Source organism: Pseudorca crassidens, chromosome 15 (assembly GCF_039906515.1).
Source record: "Pseudorca crassidens isolate mPseCra1 chromosome 15, mPseCra1.hap1, whole genome shotgun sequence".
NCBI lineage: Eukaryota > Metazoa > Chordata > Mammalia > Artiodactyla > Delphinidae > Pseudorca > Pseudorca crassidens.
In genome coordinates this window covers 43,629,595-43,650,089 of record NC_090310.1, presented here as the reverse complement: position 1 = coordinate 43,650,089, position 20,495 = coordinate 43,629,595, and positions in this window count along the sequence as shown.

The window sequence follows — 20,495 nt, the reverse complement described above, 5'->3', positions numbered from 1 at the left end:
TAGACCTAGAAAAAAATAATGATCATTTTCCTAAATTTCTCAGCAGATTATGATGGCATTTCGTATTGGTTTTGGTAAATCGGTAAAGGAATTACCATTTTAGTTTCCCATTTCTCACCTTTCCCCTGAGTGTGCATGTTCCCCTCTCTGTAATTAGACCTCTAGGCAGTCTAAGTTTCTCACCAGGAATCCACTCAAGATTCCATTCCTGGTGACGTAGTTGTTAAGAATCCACCTGCCAGTGCAGGGGACACGGGTTCAAGCCCTGGTCTGGGAAGATCCCACATACCGCGGAGCAACTAAGACCCTGAGTCACAACTACTGAGCCTGCACTGTAGAGCCCATGAGCCACAACTACTGAAGACCCCGCACCTAGAACCCATGCTCCACAACAAGAGAAGCCACCGCAACGAGAAGCCCGCGCACTGCAATGAAGAGAAGCCCCTGCTCACCGCAACCAGAGAAAAGCCCGCGCAGCAATGAAGACACAACACAGCCAAAAAATAAAATAAATTTTTAAAAAAAGGTTCCATTCCTAAACTTAGTTGCTGCCAACTGCTTTCTGATTTTGACTCTAACTGCTAAAGACTGAGGGGTCTTCACTTCCCAGCGGCATTTACTTTGGGAAAGAAGTGTCTCCCAGAGGGGCATCTGCATTGTGGGAAGAATCTGGCAGTTATCCAGGAGAAAAACAATGAATAATGAGCCCATGACTTTGCCAGCGTGGTGTTGGAGGTCAAGGGAAATGAGAAAAATTCCTGTGGAGGAAGAGGCTGCAATATTCTGTTAAGTGGTGGATCCCACATGAGGTGTGGGGTGCTCTAAAAGCAGCCTTAGAAGGTGATCCTAGACCTAATCAAACTCACCAGCTCTTGCACAGCAAAGGAAACCATAAACAAAATGAAAAGACAACCTACAGATTGGAAGAAAATATTTGCAAATGATACGACCGACAAGGGCTTAATTTCCAAAATATACAAACAGCTCATACAATTCAACAACAAAAAAAACCCCAACCCAATTGAAAAATGGGCAGAAGACCTAAATAGACATTTCCCCAAGGAAGAAATACAGATGGCCAGTAGGCACATGAAAAGATGCTCAACATTGCTAGTTATTAGCAGAATGAAAATTAAAACCACGGTGAGGTACCATCTCACACCAGTCAGAATGGCCATCATTAAAAAGTCTACATATAACAAATGCTGGAGGGGGTGTGGAGGAATTCCTACACTGTTGGTAGGAATGTAAGTTGGTGCAGCCTCTGTGGAAAACAGTATGGAGTTTCCTTAGTGAACTAAAAATAGAATTACCATATGATCCAGCAATCCCACTCTTGGATATATATCCAGACAAAACTGTAATTCAAAAAGATACATGCACCCCTATGTTCACAGCAGCACTATTCACAATAGTCAAGACATGGAAACAACCTAAACATGTCTATCAACAGATGAATGGATAAATATGTGGTACATGTATACAATGGAATATTACTCAGCCATAAAAAAGAATGAAATAATGCCATTTGCAGCAACATGGATGGACCTAGAGATTATCATACTAAGTGAAGTAAGTCAGAAAGAGAAAGACAAATACCATATGATATCACTTATATGTGGAATCTAAAAAATGACACAAATGAACCTATCTATGAAACAGATCAGGGACATAGAGAACAGACTGGTGGTTGCCAAGGGGGAGGGAGGTGGGAGAGGGTTGGAATGGGAGTTTGGGATTAGCAGATGCAAACTGGTATATATAGGATGGATAAACTACAAGGTCCTACTGTAGAGCACAGGGAACTATATTCCATATCCTGTGATAAACCATAATAGAAAAGGATATGAAAAAGAATGTATATACACGTATAACTGAGTCCCTTTGCTGTACAGCAGTAATGAACACAACATTGTAATTCAACTATATTTGAATAAAAAATAAATTTTAAAAAATAAAAATAAGAAGGTGGTCCTAGAGGTGCTGAGCTCATACAGGATGGAACTTGACAGCAGCAATCGGTTATCCCAAATTCAGCCTCGCAGCACCTCTCCCCAGCTTTGTCCACTCCTGTCTGATCTTCACCTGCACATCCTGCCTTTAGGGTTAGGGGCCTGGGCAGATTGAGAATAAACCAAAATGAACCAGGAGGAGAGCAAACAAATTAAGTCCTCGTCTGAAATGACATTTCTTAATATTTTACTCTTTATTTTCTGTGATTTATCTAACTTTAACTAATGGGACTAGACTAAGATATCGAGATATATCTATCTGGTATGGTTAAACCCCAAAAAGAAAAATTTTAAGCTTAATTAAGCCACTCCAGCTTGTATTCCTGGGACAGAGGAAGTGGTTGAACGTTGGTCCTTTTTTATTTTTTTTGCGGTATGTGGGCCTCTCACTGTTGTGGCCTCTCCCGTTGCGGAGCACAGGCTCCGGATGCGCAGGCCCAGTGGCCATGGCTCATGGGCCCAGCCGCTCCGCGGCATGTGGGATCTTCCCGGACCGGGGCACGAACCCATGTCCCCTGCATCGGCAGGCGGACTCTCAACCACTGCGCCGCCAGGGAAGCCCTGAACGTTGGTTCTTGACAAACGTCCATCCTCTTCTTCTTGATACCAACATTACCATGGAAATGACAGAAGCCTACATGAATGACCTCTCCCCGAGACATTTGCATTATGTAAAGGAACATTTTTGTGTACATTTACACAACTGTAAATCAAAGGAAAAAAAAGTTTTGTTTAGGGAATCAAGCCAGCAAGACATTGGGTAAAATTGCAGGGATGGTCCCCAGGGACCTTGACTCCGAGGGGTTCTCCGGTACAAGCTGGTCAGATCTGTTCGTGAGCAGAGAAAGTGAGACATGGGGGTCCATCCTGGCCCCTTCAATGCAGATTGAACTGTTACATCATGAAAGAACGCACATCCATCTGGAAATTGGACAATTGAATACAAGTTTCGCTCCCGTTCCTTCCTGTGCCATTGACTGAGCGCAGATCCCATTCTCACCCTCATTTTCCTGGTAAAATAAAACTAATATATGGACTCAGCTTGAAAATCAACGAGTGTGGTGACATGTTACCATTCTCATTATTATCACTCCTAAAGTTCTCAAAGTTCAGGAAATTGCAGGAAAAAAAAAACATGGAAATTATTCTTAACTTCATTGCCCCAAAGCCACCAGTTTCCCCAAATTTAACCTATCTGAAAAAAAAAGAAAACCTGTTGACTAAGTACCAGTTACCATTTAGCCCTTTAGAGTTGCAGGTTTGCGCTTAATAATCTCCAGAAAGGCTGATGCCCGTGGATATTTTAGAGATGTGGGAGGAGGTTTGCAGAACATTGCCTTTTTTTTTAAATTCCCACTATTATTCAGTGAGGTAAAATAACGAGAAGTCCATCAGCTAATCATCGCCTGATAAGAGGCGTCACACAATTTATGAAAGGAAAAAAACACTAACAAGCACATCCAAGGTAACCGAGGCTGATCACAGTGTCTGCAGAAAGTTTCCGTTTACAGTTTCCATTACAGATGGTCAGTTGTGCCATGAATACCGACCAAGCAGGCTGCTGGAAGAGGGAGGGGATATGGGGATATATGTATACATAGAGCTGATTCACTTTGTTATACAGCAGACACGAACACAACATTGTAAAGCAATTATACTCCAATAAAGATGTTAAAAACATATCTATATATATAAAGAATCTAAAAAAAAATGGTAAAAAAAAATAAAAGCAGGCTGCTTGGCACCTAGGAGACATGACTGGGGCTTTCAGCACTCATGTTCTGAAGTTTCATTTGTGTTCCAGGAGGCTCAGCGTAATGCACAGAATGACTGACCTACGGCATCCAGCCAGGGAATGAATTCCTCCCTCCAATAAAGGAAAAACAAAGAGCTCGCCATGCTTATTCCATCCCTGTCTGTCCAGCATCTCAGATGCCTTTGTAGGGAGCAGCAGGTAATAACCTGCAGCTGAGAGGTGCTTGGAATAAGTGTGGCAGCTCTGCTTCCCGCCTTCACAGGACTGTCAGCACCTCTCCAAGCTGCTTACTTGGCAAAGCTGAGAAACCAGTTACTGAAGAAAATAACACCCTGCCATTTGCTCTGTTTAAATGTATACGGAAGGCACTGTTACAGCATGAAAACTACTTTATTCTGTGGATTAACAGGCTTATCTTCAAGATACAATCGGTTCCTGAAGTGTAGGAATCACCTGAACTCTTGGCCATGGGCTGGTGATGAAGACCTGCCATCTGTCTAAAATGGGCCAGCACCTTCCTTTAGCACCAAAACACGCATCTCCCTACTTCACCTGGACTTGCTGCTGGGTTTCTGCAGTTATGGCATCAACATTCTTCCTCTTTGAGAGATCATGTAATCTGCAAAGAGTCAAGGGTTCTAGATTCTCACCTTGTTCTGTGACTCCATTCTGTCATTCATTTATTCATTCAGAAATATTTACTGGGGACTCACTGGGAACTAGACATCACCAAAGATACAGAAATGAATAAGATAGACAACAAAAACAGAAACAAATGTATGTGTGTGTGTGAGAGAGAGATAGAGAGAGAGAGAGGAGGGAGAGAGAGAGAGAGAGAATGAAAAAGACCATACAGAAACTCTGAATCGAGCACAGCGGCAGTGCCTGGGCAGTGACTTTAAACAGATCGCCTTTCTGATTACTTTAAGATCTGAACGGGATGGAGGAGCCTGCTGTGCACAAGTTGGGGGCAAGGGCAGCCCTTGGCAAGGACTAGAGCAAGCAGGGTAGGTGAGCCTTGATAAGGTGCTTGGACGGTGTTCTAACAGATACGAGATATTGTTGGAAGGTCTGAAGTAGGAAAGTAACTTGGTCCATGCTTTTAAAAAATCACCTTGACTCTGTGTAGATGCTAAAATGTCCAGGGCAAGGGACTAAAAGACTAGTTAGGAGGCCACAGACCCGCCCAGGCAGAACACTCTAAATGGTGGGTGCCAGGGATGGAGAGGAGGGGATTGGGGTCCCATTGTTTATGGGATACAGAGCTTCAGTTTTGGAAAATGATGAGCATTCTAGAGATGAACGGAAGTGATGGTTGCACAACAATGCTACTGCCCCAGAACTGTACACTTAAAAAGGGTCAAGATGGTAAGTGTTATGTATATTTCACCACAATAAAAAAAAAAGTGATTGGTAAGTTATTTTGTTGCTGATGGAATTTAGAGCCCTCACCCAACCTCCCAGATAAAGCAAGATCAGGGGGAGGGGTTGGTGTCATTTAGGGTTTTGCTTTTTCCTTATAAAATTCACCTGTTATCAACATGATTTATTAGAAACTCAAAAATCCAAATAGTTTCTAAACAAGATTCAGTTACTAAAAGGTATAAGCATTAAGGGTTCAACAAAGCAGTGACACAAAATGGTAATTAACTCAAGTCCACCCACACAGTCTTTCCAAACATCTGTTCTATTTTCCCCTCTGTTCCCTCTTTGGTAGCTGCTGCTGTGAAGTTACCACCCATCCTGACCCTTTCACTCATTCAGAGGCAATCGTGATGTGTATACAATCACAGATAATATTATCAAGAAGGATGTAGGGTTTTTGTGTTGTTTTTCAATTTTTTTTTTTTAATTTCTGTTTCTTTTTTCTTTTTTTGACCATTCACCCAGTTTCCAGAGCACTGGTCATTCATTGTCTAAATCCCCTGGTCTATCCACGGGGCGCCTCACGCTCTCTTCCACAGTGATGCTGCCCACGGCATTTTCCTCTTTAACTCACCTCTGACTTTGCCTACTGTGGGAGTCTGCAGGGGTCTACAGTTCCTCCACTAGAGCACTGAGGCATAAAATACACGGCAAACCATGTGAATTCCTGCCAGTGGACCCCGCGTCATACACACTCAGTGGCGTGAGCTGCGTTACAGAACAGGATGGCGACGGCGATACTCCAGCCCTGGCGTGGTGATCTTGGATAAGCCGCTTCCTGTCTCAGGCTGGGTTATGCCCTGGGATGAGGATTAAGTGCTGTTAACCAACATTTTAGAAATGGAGACCTGATTGAAATAAAGAGGAGTTTATTAGGGGGTTTTCTTAGGATTGTAGCCCAAAGGAGCACTTGAATTATGTTCCATCGGGCTATAAAATGGGGGGAGCTTCTAAGGGCAAAAACTGCAAGGCCATAGTTAGTTACATAAGTTGTTTGTCGAGAATTATAATTGGAGCTGGCAGGAAATAAGGGGGCTTGTTAATCAAGGATCAGTTGGGGTCCAAAATATTTGCATAGTTACAAGGGGGGGACCTTGAGACCATAAGATTGCAGCTGTCGTTTGTTGTTTCCAATATGACTGGTGGCGGCCTTGAGTTTGATGCAATTCAGAGAAATTCAAGTTCTCAGTGGTGGAGGGATATGTCTGACACCAGGTCCTCATTGGCCACCCAACTCCATTTTTAGATGCCTGGGCACTCATCCCTTCTAAGTCCACTAAGGGAACCAACATTTTTAGCATTTTCACTGTGTTTCATCTCTATTCTTCCCCCCAAACCCTCTGCTCCTAACTTGCTCCATTCTAGTCCACTGAGATGATTAGTGCTCCTCATGACGTTCTCCAGGGAAAAACCCGTTAAACAACCCAACTTTTTAAAAATGGACAAAATTTGGTTTTTTTAACATCTTTATTGGAGTATAATTGCTTTACAATGGTGTGTTAGTTTCTGCTGTATAACAAAGTGAATCAGCTATACATATACATATATCCCTATATCCCCTCCCTCTTGTGTCTGCCTCCCACCCTCCCTATCCCACCCTTCTACGTGGTCACAAAGCACTGAGCTGATCTCCCTGTGCTATGCGGCTGCTTCCCACTAGCTCTCTATTTTACATTTGGTAGTGTTTATAAGTCCATGCAACTCTCTCATTTCATCCCAGCTTACCCTTCCCCCTCTCCACATCCTCAAGTCCATTCTCTACATCTGTGTCTTTATTCCTGTCCTGCCCCTAGGTTCTTTAGAATCTTTTTTTTTTTTTTTAGATTCCATATATATGTGTTAGCATACGGTATTTGTTTTTCTCTTTCTGACTTAATTCACTCTGTATGACAGACTCTAGGTCCATCCACCTCACTACAAATAACTCAATTTCATTCCTTTTTATGGCTGAGTACTATTCCATTGTGTATATGTGCCACATCTTCTTTATCCATTCATCTATTGATGGACACTTAATTTGGTTCCATGTCCTGGCTATTGTAAATAGTGCTGCAATGAACATTGTGTTACATGACTCTTTTTGAATTATGGTTTTCTCAGGGTATGTGCCCAGCAGTGAGATTGCTGTGTCATATGGTAGTTCTATTTTTAGTTTTTTAAGGAACCTCCATACTGTTCTCCATAGTGGCTGCATCAATTTATATTCCCACCAACAGTGCAAGAGGGTTCCCTTTTCTCCACACCCTCTCCAGCATTTATTGTTTGTAGATTTTTTGATGATGGCCATTCTGACTGGTGTGAGGTGATACCTCATTGTAGTTTTGATTTGCATTTCTCTAATGATTAGTGATGCTGAGCATCCTTTCATGTGTTTGTTGGCAGTCTGTATGTCTTCCTTGGAGAAATGTCTATTTAGGTCTTCTGCCCATTTTTGGATTGGGTTGTTTGTTTTTTTGATATTGAGCTGCATGAGCTGCTTGTATATTTTGGAGATTAATCCTTTGTCAGTTGCTTCATTCGCAAATATTTTCTCCCATTCTTAGGGCTGTCTTTTCTTCTTCTTTATGGTTTCCTTTGCTGTGCAAAAGCTTTTAACTTTCATTAGGTCCCATTTGTTTATTTTGTTTTTATTTCCATTTCTCTAGGAGGTGGGTCTAAAAGGATCTTGCTGTGATTTATGTCCTAGAGTGTTCTGCCTATGTTTTCCTCTAAAAGTTTTATAGTGTCTTGCCTTACATTTAGATCTATATTCTATTTTGAGTTTATTTTTGTGTATGGTGTTAGGGAGTGTTCTAATTTCATTCTTTTACATGTAGCTGTCCAGTTTTCCCAGCACCACTTATTGAAGAGGTTATCTTTTCTCCATTGTATATTCTTGCCTCCTTTATCAAAAATAAGGTGACCATATGTGCATGGGTTTATCTCTGAGCTTTCTATCCTGTTCCATTGATCTATTTTTATGTTTCTGTGCCAGTAGCACACAGTCTTGATTACTGTAGCTTTGTAGTATAGCCTGATTCCTCCAGCTCCATTTTTCTTTCACAAGATTTCTTTGGCTTTGGGGTCTTTTGTGTTTCCACACAAATTGTGAACTTTTTGTTCTAGTTCTGTGAAAAATGCCACTGGTAGTTTGATAGGGGTTGCATTGAATCTGTAGATTGCTTTGGGTAGTATAGTCATTTTCACGGTGTTGATTCTTCCAATCTGAGAACATGGTATATCTCTCCAACTGTTTGTATCATCTTTAATTTCTTTCAGCAGTGTCTTATAGTTTTCTGCATACAGGTCTTTTGTCTCCCTAGGTAGATTTATTCCTAGGCATTTTATTCTTTTTGTTGCAGTGGTAAATGGGAGTGTTTTCTTAATTTCTCTTTCAGATTTTTCTTCATTAGTGTATAGGAATGCAAGAGATTTCTGTGCATTAATTTTGTATCCTGCTACTTTACCAAATTCGTTGATTAGCTCTAGCAGTTTTCTGGTAACATCTTTAGGATTCTCTATGTATAGTATCATGTCATCTGCAAACAGTGACAGCTTTACTTCTTCTCTTCCAATTTGGATTCCTTTTATTTCTTTTTCTTCTCTGATTGCTGTGGCTAAAACTTCCAAAACTATGTTGAATAATAGTGGTGAGAGTGGGCAACATTGTCTTGTTCCTGATCTTAGTGGAAATGGTTTCAGTTTTTCACCATTGAGAACGATATTGGCTGTGGGTTTGTCATATATGGCCTTTATTATGTTGAGGTAAGTTCCCTCTATGTCTACTATCTGGAGGATTTTTATCATAAATGGATGCTAAATTTTGTTGAAAGCTAAAAATGGACAAAATTATCTAAAATTACCTAAATACCTAAGTTACCTAAAAAGATATCCAAACAGCTAATAATGATACTCAACATCATTTGTCATCAAGAAAATGTAAATCACAGCCACAGTGAGACATGGCTACACGTCAAAATGGGTTAAAAAGAAATAAATACCAAGTGCATATAAGGATGTGGAGCAACTGGGAATCCATATACTTTGGAAAATTGGTTGAGTGTCTTTCCAAAAGCTAAACTACACCTACTCTACTATCCCGACATTTCACAGGGGAGTACTCATGTTACCAGAAAACGTGGGAAAAGATATTCACAACAGCATTATTAATAATAGTCAAATCAATATAGATGACAAAATACATTTTAGCATTCACCAACAGAATAGTACAGACACACAACACAACACAACACAAACAAAACAAAAAACCATGTGGGTGACTCTCATAGCCATGGCCTTGAGCAAAAGCACACACACTGTGTGATCCTGTTTGTATGAAGTTCAAGGACAGTCCAGAGGTTCCTCCTGGGCTGACGGGAGGGGCAGGAAGGAGTGAGGCTGGGGATGCCCTGAATCTCCATCTGGGCAGTGGTTATGAGGCCCCATGACACACGCAAGTAAAATCAGTGTACTCGCCCGTGTGTATTTTAAGCCTCAGTTAAGAGAGAGAGACTTGAGATACATCAGCTGAATGTGATGTGCAGAACTTTCTTGGATCCTGTTTTGAATAAGATATCTGTAAAAAGGCATTCATGGCATAATCAGGACACAGTGACTCTGACAATACTGCATGATGTTAAGTAATGATGGTTTACATATGCTGATGGTATCACAAGATGTGTTTTTTACGCCCTTCTCTCCTAGAATTCGTGCCGAAGCCTGAAATGACAGGGTATTTGGACTTTGCTTCAGAGTAATGCGGCGGGGTCTGGGAGGAGAACCAAGCGTACAGAGGGCACAGGTGGGGGCCACTTTGATGATGGGTTCTGGAATTCATTGCACTTTTCTCTTTACTTTTGTGTTTGGAGGGAAATTTTCATAATAAAGAAAAAAAGATTATTTAAAAAGTATCTAGCTTTGGGGAAGGCTGAGGGGGAAAATACAAATGTTAAAATACAACTTGATTTTAAAACAAAGGCTGTTGTTGTCTCACAGTGTGAGGTGTGAGGAGGGGATGTGAAATCACGTAACTGCTCCCGACCCGGGCTGCCTGGCCCTCCCAGCACCTCTGATCACTGGCAGGGCTCTCAGGCAGGCAGAGTTCACCACGGCCATAGGGAAGTCCCCGAGGCTGCAGGAACATCCCTCCCCAGGACCCCAGAGCTCCTTCTTCCTCTGAGAGGTCGTCCTGAGCGGTTGTGTGTTCACCTGAGTTCATCGCTTCTGGCTCCACCTGGCTTCTCTTGTCCTTGAACAAGAGGCCACAGGATATTATTAGCTCCCCAGCCCTGTACCGCCCCCACCCCTGGGCATCTCTGTGCTATGCTTTTCCCAGATGAAGGCGTTGGGATGGCTGCTGCTCTGAGCCAGGAAGCTGCAGCCCTTGTGGGGTTGTGACCGTAGAGCACACTTCCCGACTGGAGGAAAGATGTTTGGGAACCATAACAAGGTGAGGATGCCCTGCTAATGTTAACATACAGAGACTCCAAGGAGCCCTAGAGTAAAACGTAGGAGAACAGAGCTACCTAGCTTTGCCCCTGAGCACAGGTGAGCCCAGAGTAGCTAATGAAGGGGCATCTTGGAACAGCCCTCAAATCCTTCTCAGGACCCCCACTTGGGGAACACTGCCCAGAAGCTTCCCCCAGAGCAAATGTTCGGAACCAGGATCCATGCTTGGGATCCACGCTTGGGTTGGGTGGGGAGCAACCTGCAGTCATGCATTGCGTGTCTGGGTGTGTCCCCTTCTGGAGCAGGGGCCCTCGGCTTCATCAGCTCCCAGACTGTCCAGAGACCCATGAAAGTAATGAGAACCAGGACACCCGGGAGATGTTCCCAGTGAGGGGGGTTTGGTGTGTTCTTGGTGAGTGTGGGATTTGAAGGTGCCACATCACAGCTGAATACAGTTCTCTTTCAGGGTTGTCGATCACTTTGAAGATCTTATCCTACAAATTATGAGATGGATCCGGTTCCCGTTTTAAAACCAGGAGCAAAGGACTCTTGAAAAGCAAGAGGTCAAATCCAGAACACCAACACAGGGGACAGGGTGGGTGGTCCATCTGTAACAGGAAAGAGCCAAACCTGGCTCCATGTTGGATCAGTTTCTTTTACTTTAACCTCTGTTTTCCACTGCTTTTGTTCACTAAAAGGATACCATCTGCACATAATGGCCTGCCTCAGGGAACCCTGCCCCTCTGCCTGAAGGTTAAACCAAAGTGCCTTTGTTCAGGCAAACATCCTGACCCTGTCCACCTGTGGATGGCTGCAAGAAAGAAGAAATTAACACATCCCCTCCCTGAGGCTGGCTATTCCAGGAGATATTTGCATAACTTATGGCCTTTTTACTTTATTTCCTCATCTCCTTCCCCTCTCTGTGCTATAAAAGAAACTGGCCTCCAAACAGGGATAACATAGTTATTTGAGACTTTAGTCTGCCATCTTCTTGGTCTGCCGGCAAGTCATCTTTCTTGCCTCAACACCTCATCTCCGATTTATTGGCCTGTCGTGCGGCGAGCAGAGCGAACTAGGACTCGGTAACACATCCTCCACACACGTACCTCTGACCTGGAAAAGCTTGAGTTTGTGGAGAATCGCGTTAGGCAAACTTTCTGCTTGGCTCTTTTATCTACTCAAGATTCTGCTGAAGGCTACACAAACCGTCTCTGCCACTGTGCGTCTCTATAGAAGGTCTGCTAACAATTCCAAATTGTACTGTATAATGCAAGGGGCCATGTGATCAGTATGAAGAGGACTGAAGTCCTAAAAATCATGGTTTGTGCTTGAAACTATAGACGGGGTCTGGTCTGACACCAAAGGGAGGTGCTTGGTATCTGATAAAAAAGAAACTTGGGCGTTCATATTTTGCTCTTTGTGGGTTTTCAACTTGGTCTTAAATTTTTATTTAATTTGTTTTTATTATTGACAACCCATTTTACTGGAATTTTTCTTTCCTGTTTAGTCTACCTTCTAGTTCACCAAACTGTAGCATGCATAGTAATAAAATATGTATTTTATTATTAAATAGTTAATAATACATGTCGTTGTAAAAAATTGGAAACTAAAAATCACCCAGAATTTAAACATGTCAGAGGAAACTATGGCTCACAGAAACAGACTTGAAAATGTAGCCCTTTCACCCTCTCTGGAGACCTAAGTCATGTGTCTCTTCCTTCCCATATTATAAGGAAACATACACTCTATATATAGTTCAAAGTTCCTGAGATTCCTATGAGTTTAATGTACATCTGGAGAGCACAAGTGGTCAGTTCCTTAGGCCTCGGCAGAATGTACTGGGGAATGGCATCTAATAATACATTACCAGAAAGTGTCCCCGTAATAACTGCAGAAGGGTGTGGCCACAGCTATTCTGCACTTCTGTTCTGCACCCACCCAGGTCTGAGTCACAGAACTCCCTCCTTATCAGCCACCCTGCTTTCCACAGACCCTGCCTCTGACCTTGCCCACACCCTCACCTCCTTGCCTCACTCTGGCCTCACCCAGTCCTGCCAATTCAGCAGCCACTGACCACCCTGCATTTCAGGACCAGCAAAAAGGACAGAGAGGGTCTGAGTTAAACATGGATTTTAAATGTATGAAGGATATCCAAAATTGACATTTTGAATCCAAACTGCATATTTCCCCCTACTATGTAGATGGGACATCATCAATTTTTCCCCCAGTGTTGGTTCATGTGTGTCTGTTTTCTAAAACTGTACAAATGTTGAGTTTTTAATCTCTGGTAATAGGCTATTACAAAGAAATTGCTTTTCTTCTGTTACTGTTCAGCTCAGTCATCTTCATATATGCTTAATCATTACTAGTCACTTATGTTATTTCATTTTCTTCTGTTGTTTTTTCATTTCCCTTGGAATATCAATGTCTTTGTAACTGGTTTCTACGGACTCATTTATGACTGAGGATGTTAACCATTTGTCATTCAATGCAAATGAAATACCATGTTCTATTGCCATCAGTTTACTACTGTGTTTTGTATTTTGGTTGTGTACTTACTGGGCTCCAACTGATGGCTTTTGGATTGAATTGTACAAACACTAGAGGAAAATGAAAGAGGAAAAGGAGGAGCCAAACCAGGACAAATATGCAAAGACATCGATGAGGCTGTCTTGGGCAAATAGACACATGGTCCTTGTAGCCGGCAACCTCTAAAGGGCTCTTATTGATATTGTCACCCCTGTGCTATAGCCTCCCCTTGAGGGTGGGCTGAACCTTGTCATTTACTTCTAATAAACAGAATATAGAAAAAGTGGTGAGGGGCATCACTTTCAAGACTGTGACTTCCAAGACTGTGACCCCGGGGAAGCCAGCTGCTTATATGAAGGCAGCCCTGTGGGAGGCCCGTGAAGTGAGGGGCCAAGCCTGCCAACACCCAGTGAGTGACGTTCACCCACACCCACCTCGCCTGGCCACACCTTCAGATGAGACCACAGCTCTGGCTCACAATTTGACTGCAGCTTCATGAGAAACCTGGAGTCAGAGGCACCCAGCTAAGCCACACCTGGATTCCTGACCCACAGAGATGATAAATGTTTGTTGTTTTAATCAACTGAGCTTTGCAGCGATCTGTTATGTAGCAACCGAGCTCTAACAGACTCATCACATTCCACAGGTATTTCCGGGTATCACTCAGGAAGCTGTGGTCAGCATTACCTACCACGTTTCCACCAAACTCACCAGGAACACCATGCAAAAGGCCTTGGGGGTCAGAGATCTAAAAAAGCTGTGTGAACACAGGCAGTCACCTTGTTTGACCTCTAAACCTACTCCATTATCTTTAAAATGGGGAAGATAACCTCTAGCCCACTGACCCCTGGGGAAGGTTAATGGAAAGTATGCTGCAAAGTTCCCAGCACCATCTCTGGCACATGGGTGGACTCTAGGAAATGCTACCTCTCAACCCCACATTACTAAACAATCAGCCAAAGAGAAAATTAGCTTCCAACCAACGACTGACCTCAGTTAAGTGGAATCATATGCATGTTGCAAAGATCAGTCACTCTGCCCTGGGGTAGCACTGAGGAACAGCTAGAGGGAAGGCACGCCGTCCACTTGTGCCTGAAAGTCCAAACCCTGCTTCCTAGAGGCTCCCCTGCTAGGCTGCCCACTGCCTGTGCCCAGGCTGCTTCCTTGACTTCATGCCGAGCAGTGTCGCCTTCCGGTTTTGAGTACAGCCCGGAAATTGCGACTCTGGCTTAGCAGCAAGTGAAAAGCTGAACAAACTGAAAAAACAACAACTCCTTTTTCTTTTTTTGAATTTTATTTTATTTATTTTTTATACAGCAGGTTCTTATTAGTTATCTATTTTATACATATTAGTGTATATATGTCAATCCCAATCTCCCAATTCATCCCATCACCACCCACCACCAACCACCACTTTCCCCCTTTGGAAAAACCAACAATTTTTCTTGGATCCTTTGGAGAAGTGAGGTCCCAGGGGAAGCTCTGCCCACAAAATTGGAGAAACTGATGGGCGGATACACAGAATCACCACTTACTGGAGGAGAAACCCATGAGCAGAAACCTCTGTGGGAACCAGCACCGGGACAGGAGACCTGAGCTGGGACTGAGGCATTGCTGGAGGCTTGGTGTGCACAGACCCGAGTTTGAAACTCCGGGGGGGTGACCCTGGTGGGAGGGGGGTGTCCCATACTTCCATGAGTTTTCCCTCCCAGAGCTCTACCATGTCCTCACAGTATCTCAGGAAAACCTCCTAGTGCTCCCAGCATTTGCAATACACCACAGCGCTCTGTGCTTCTCAACAAGGCCTTCTCTCCAGCCTAATCTATTGGAGTTTGATCAGAGCCCAACTGACTTGGGAAAAGGAAAATACCCAACGCCAGCCCCCTTTAGCCACACCGTCCCATCTAAGAGGGGAACAAAACAAGAGGCACTTGTGAAGTTCACAGCCCAGAGGCACAGACTCACTAAAGGATTAGAACTAATCATAGGACCACACATCCCCCTCCCCCCACATCCCACCATCGTGTCACTAACTGTGCTCTGTTTACCTTTTACCCAGTACAACACATCCACCTTTCAACAGAAAGTTAAAAGGCAGAAACACAGTTGAAGAAATTGAACAAGCATCAAACCCAGAGTCAGATTTGGCAGGAATGTGAAAATTATGAGACCTAGTATATTAAAAACTGTGACTCATATGCAAGGGTTTACATGGGTAAAGTGGACAGTGTACAAGGACAGATGGGTGATGTAAGTGGAGAGAAATTCTAAGACAGGGTCTACAAGAAATGCTGGAGATTAAAAACACTGTAACAGAAATGAAGGATGCTTTTGATGGGCTCATTAGTAGACTGGACTTAGTTGAGGAAAGACTCTGAGATTGAGGGTATAGAAACTCCCCAACTGAATGTCAAAGAGAAAAAAGATTTAAAACAAAAAAGGACAGAATATCCCAAACTGTGGGACAACAAAAAAAAACCTGTAACTAACATCCACATACCGGAAGGACAAGAGAGAGGGAAAGGAACAGAAGAAGCACGGAAGCAATGATGGGGAATTTCGTCCAGTTAATATGAGACACTAAACCACAGACCCAGGAAGCTGAGGGAACAACAAGCAGGATAAAAAAACAAAAAACAAACAAGTATACTCAGACATATCATATTCAACTTGCAGAAAATCAAAAATAAAGAAAAAGCCCTGAAAGAAGCCAGAGGAAAGAAACACCTTCCCTACAGAGGAACAAAGATGAGAATTACATCCAACTTCTCTGTAGAAACCAAGCAAGCAAAAAGAGAGTGGAGTGAAATATTTAAAGGATTGAGCAAAAAATCCACCCACTGAGAATTTTGTATCCTGTGAAATTATCCTTCAAACACGAATGAGAGGGCTTCCCTGGTGGCGCAGTGGTTGAGAGTCTGCCTGCCAATGCAGGGGACACAGGTTCGTGCCCAGGTCTGGGAAGATCCCGCATGCTGCGGAGCGGCTGGGCCCGTGAGCCATGGCTGCTGAGCCTGTGCGTCCGGAGCCTGTTCTCCGCAACAGGAGAGGCCACAACAGTGAGAGGCCCGCGTACCGCAAAAAAAAAAAAAAGAACATGAATGAGAAAAAAAGGCTTTCTCAGACAAACAAAAATTAAGGGAATTTGTTGCCAGTAGACCTTTCTTATAAGAAATCTTAGAAGTTTTTTCAGAGAGAAGGAACATAATATAGGTCAGAAACTCAGATCTACAGAAAAGAAAGGAAGAACACTAGAGAAAGAATAAATGAAGGCAAAATAAAATCTTTTCTTATTCTTAATTGCTCTAACAAATGTTTGTTCAAAATAACAATAACAATCATGTATTAAATGCATATACATTCTAGGCTACATTTAAGGTTGTCAAACCAATCTTTGACAAAGGAGCAAAGGCAATACAACGGAGCAAAGATAGTCTTTTTTAGCAAGTGGTGTTAGAAAAACAGGACATCCATATGCAAAAAGAATGAATCTAGACACAGAGCTTACATGCTTCACAAATATTCACTCAAAATGGATCATAGACCTACATGTAAAACACAAAACAATAAAACTCCTAGAAGATAACATCAGAGGAAAACGAGCTAAGGTTGGATTTAACCAGGGCTGTGAGTTGCCAAACCAGGAGGAGAGAGGAGCAAGGGGATGCTTACAGCGATGACCTGAGATCTGAGCCGGGAAGGAAGGTGTGAGGACTTCTGCTTCTGGCCAAGATGGAGCTAAGGGACCCGATTTATCCTCCCACCTTAAACAACTGAAAAACTGGACCTCCCCGCCCCCCACCAAAACAACTATATACCTCAAACAATGGTGTTCAGATATTGGAAGACAGGAAGCTCTGGCAGGAATGCCTGAGAGATAAGAAACAAAGAAGTTTAGTCTATGGTTGTCCACCTTACCACCTGGAAAGGGTCCTGGTTGCAGACAAGGAAGGGAGACCTTGGGAAGAACCCAGCAGCCTCCCTGAGGTGAGGGAATGGAGCTGGGGGTCTGGGGAGGCCACAGCAGCTGCAGAGAGAGAGAGAGTGTTGCGGAGAGCCCCTTATGTCTTCAGGTGAAAGCACTTGGTACCCAGGCTGAGAAGAGCCACCAGAAGGAGCACCCCGTGAACCACCTGTCTCGTGGTGTGCAGAGCATCGACTGAGGGCTCAAGGCTGTTGCCTCAGTAGCTGCACAAGGTTAGGCTGCTCTGACTTCACCTAACGAAGCGTAAAAGCAAGACCCCAAGGGATCAACTCTCTCCTTAACTTAACCACATCCCAGGAAAAGCTCAAGAAGAGTAAATTCATCCAAGAATACTCAACAGCAACGAGGTAACATGTGGAAGGATACATGGAATGAATACCCCAGTGGCCTGGGAGGATGGTGAGGCGTGGAATTCTAGAGAGAGGAAACTGGGAATCTAGGACGCGTTGCTCAGAAGGTGGGGTCCTTGAAAATAAGGTGTGGCCAGAGCTGTAGTTACTGCTAATGACAACAATATCTCGAGTAAAACTCTGAGAATGCAGGACAAGTCCAGTGGAGGAGAGGGGCTCAAGACCCGAAAGGCCAGTATCATCAAAAAGACGAGAAATAACAAGGGTTGTCAACGACGTGGAGACAGGAAACCCTGTGCCCTGTCGGTGGGAATGTAAATCGGTGTAACTGCTGTGGGAAACAGTATGGAGGTTCCTTAAAAAAACAGAACTACCATATGATCCAGCAATTCCACTCCTGGGTATATATCCAAAGGAAATGGAATCAGGGTCTCGAAGAGATATCTCGACCCCATGTTCATTGCGGTATTATTCACAATAGCCAAGACATAGAAACAACGTAAGTGTCTGCCAGTGGATGAATGAATAAAGAAGATGTGAGATATATACAAATATTATACAAATATAATAATGAAATATTATTCAGCCATGAGAGAAAAGGAAATCCTGACATTTGCCACGATGTGCATGAACCTTGAGGGCATTATGCTGAGTTAAGTCCGACACAGACATATCGTGTATGATGTAAACTCACTTATATGTGGAACCTGAAAAAGCCGGACTCATAGGAACAGAAGGTAGAATGATGATTACCAGGGGTTAGGGGGTGGGAGAAATGGGGAGATATTGGTCAAAGGGTACAAACTTCCTATTATAGGATTTACACGTGCTGGGGAATCTCATGTACAACATGGTGATTACAGCTAATAACACTTTTATATACTTGAGTGCTGCTAAGAGAATAGAGCTTAAATGTTCTCACAGCAAAAAGAGATGATAATTATACGGTGTGGTGGAAGCATTAGGTCAGCTATGGTGGTGATCATTTTGCAATATGCAAATGTATCATACGAACACGTTGTACACCTTGAACTTAAACAGTGTTATATGTCAAGTATATTTCAATAAAGCTGGAAGAAAAAAAGAACCGGGAGGCCCGGTTGGGGAAAAGGTCATGCATGAGAGCATTGAAACTGTCAGGAATTGAAGCAGATGTTATATTGGAGAGAATGACCGGGAGTCGAGATCTTTAATCACCTGCGGTGCCAACCATTACGACGGTCATTAGCCATGCCTGGTAATTTCCATTTTAATTTTTAAACTTAAGTTAATTACTCTAAAATAACATTTAAAAACCACATCCTTAGTTGCAGTAATTACATTTCAAGTGTTCAACAGTTACCAAACAGCACAAGGCAGACGTGGAATATTTCCTCCATGGCACAAAGTTCTGGTAAACAGCCCTGGCCTAAGGTGAAGGGAAGTGACCCTGAGGAGGACAGTAAAGCAGCGTCAGTGCGGGGGACTTGCTTTGGGTACAACGTGGGTGAAGGAATTGGGCTTAAAGGCACAGACCCTTCCCCTCCTTCCCATTGTCTATCTGGTCTCTGCAGCAGCAAGAAATGAAGCTGGAGGTCAGGTGTGATGGATCCGGAAAGAGCCGTCTTCTTTTTTTTTTTTTTCTTTTTGCAGTAAGTGGGCCTCTCACTGTTGTGGCCTCTCCCGCTGCGGAGCACAGGCTCCGGACGCGCAGGCTCAGCGGCCATGGCTCACGGGCCCAGCCGCTCCGCGGCATGTGGGATCTTCCCGGACCGGGGCACGAACCCGTGTCCCCTGCATCGGCAGGCGGACTCTCAACCACGGCGCCACCAGGGAAGCCAAGCCCCTAGGCCGGTCTTCTTGAAGATGCTGATAGGATTATCCCAACCTGAACTTCTCATTTATTTTGAGCTTGAACCACTTTAGGATGTGCCGTTTTTAATGGAATATTTCTTGGGCTTCATATCCTCAAGCATTTCAACTGCTGTATATTTCTGGCGCACTCTTGAACCAGCATTGATGTTCCCCCGGTTTAGGAGGGAGTGAGCTCCAGACAGCCCAGGATTTACTGGAGCAGCTGAGACAATCGTCAGCGGCACTGTGGGTGGGATGATGACACGGCACCTGCAGGGTAATGTCTCAGGGGAGCTTTTGTCCGAGAGCCCTGTGAAAAGACAGTGGTATAAGGGGATGGAAGATGGAAATGAAAATGAACAAGTTAACTCAAGTTAATTTGCTTGAATGACGGAACATCAGGTGGCCTAGAGATGAATTCAGAATGATTTTTCAAAGAAAGGCTAGATTGTTTTTGTTGCATGGAGCCCACGCGCCTGAGTTCAGGCTGGTGGGGTGACGGAGCTAGAATCCCCACCCCTTAGGGCTCTGCAGGCATCCTTCTCCCTGGATCTGTGACCCACCCCCAGATCAGACCTCTGCTGAACAGGCCTTAGGCCAAGGCATGTTTTGAATGCTTAGAGAGCCCAGGGAAGTAGAAATTTTAAAAAATACAAGTAGAAGTTGCCCCTGGTCCTCACGCCAGCACCCACTTTATTTCTGTGAATGAGATCACTTGGAAAGTAGAAGTGCATCCTGGGTCCAGGCAGCAGCAGACACGACCGGGGCAGAAGGAACCAGTGAGCGTTGGTACCCGAGGCCAGAACCGGGCTTTGAGGGAGCTGGGATGTTGGATAAGACATCCAACCCCTGGAAATGGGTGTGCAAGCCCCTTCCCGGGCACCAAGTCCAGCATGATGACGGGTGATCCTGAGCCAACGAGCTTCTGATGTCCCTTCTTGCAGCCTGGCTCAGGGTGGCCTCAGTGCCCGGGGAGGGGCAGGGAGAGGGCTGGGAAGAACAGGAAAGTATCAGGATGGTGGCTCAGCCACCGCAAGAGGGTAATGGAGGTGGGAACCAGACACCTCTTTCCAGGCGGGGGGGACGGTTAGGCAAAGGGCAGGAAGGGTGATGGCGTGGGTGAAAGCGTGAAGTCTGGGATGGAGAGGAAAACAGCTCGAGTTATCTGTGGTTTCTGT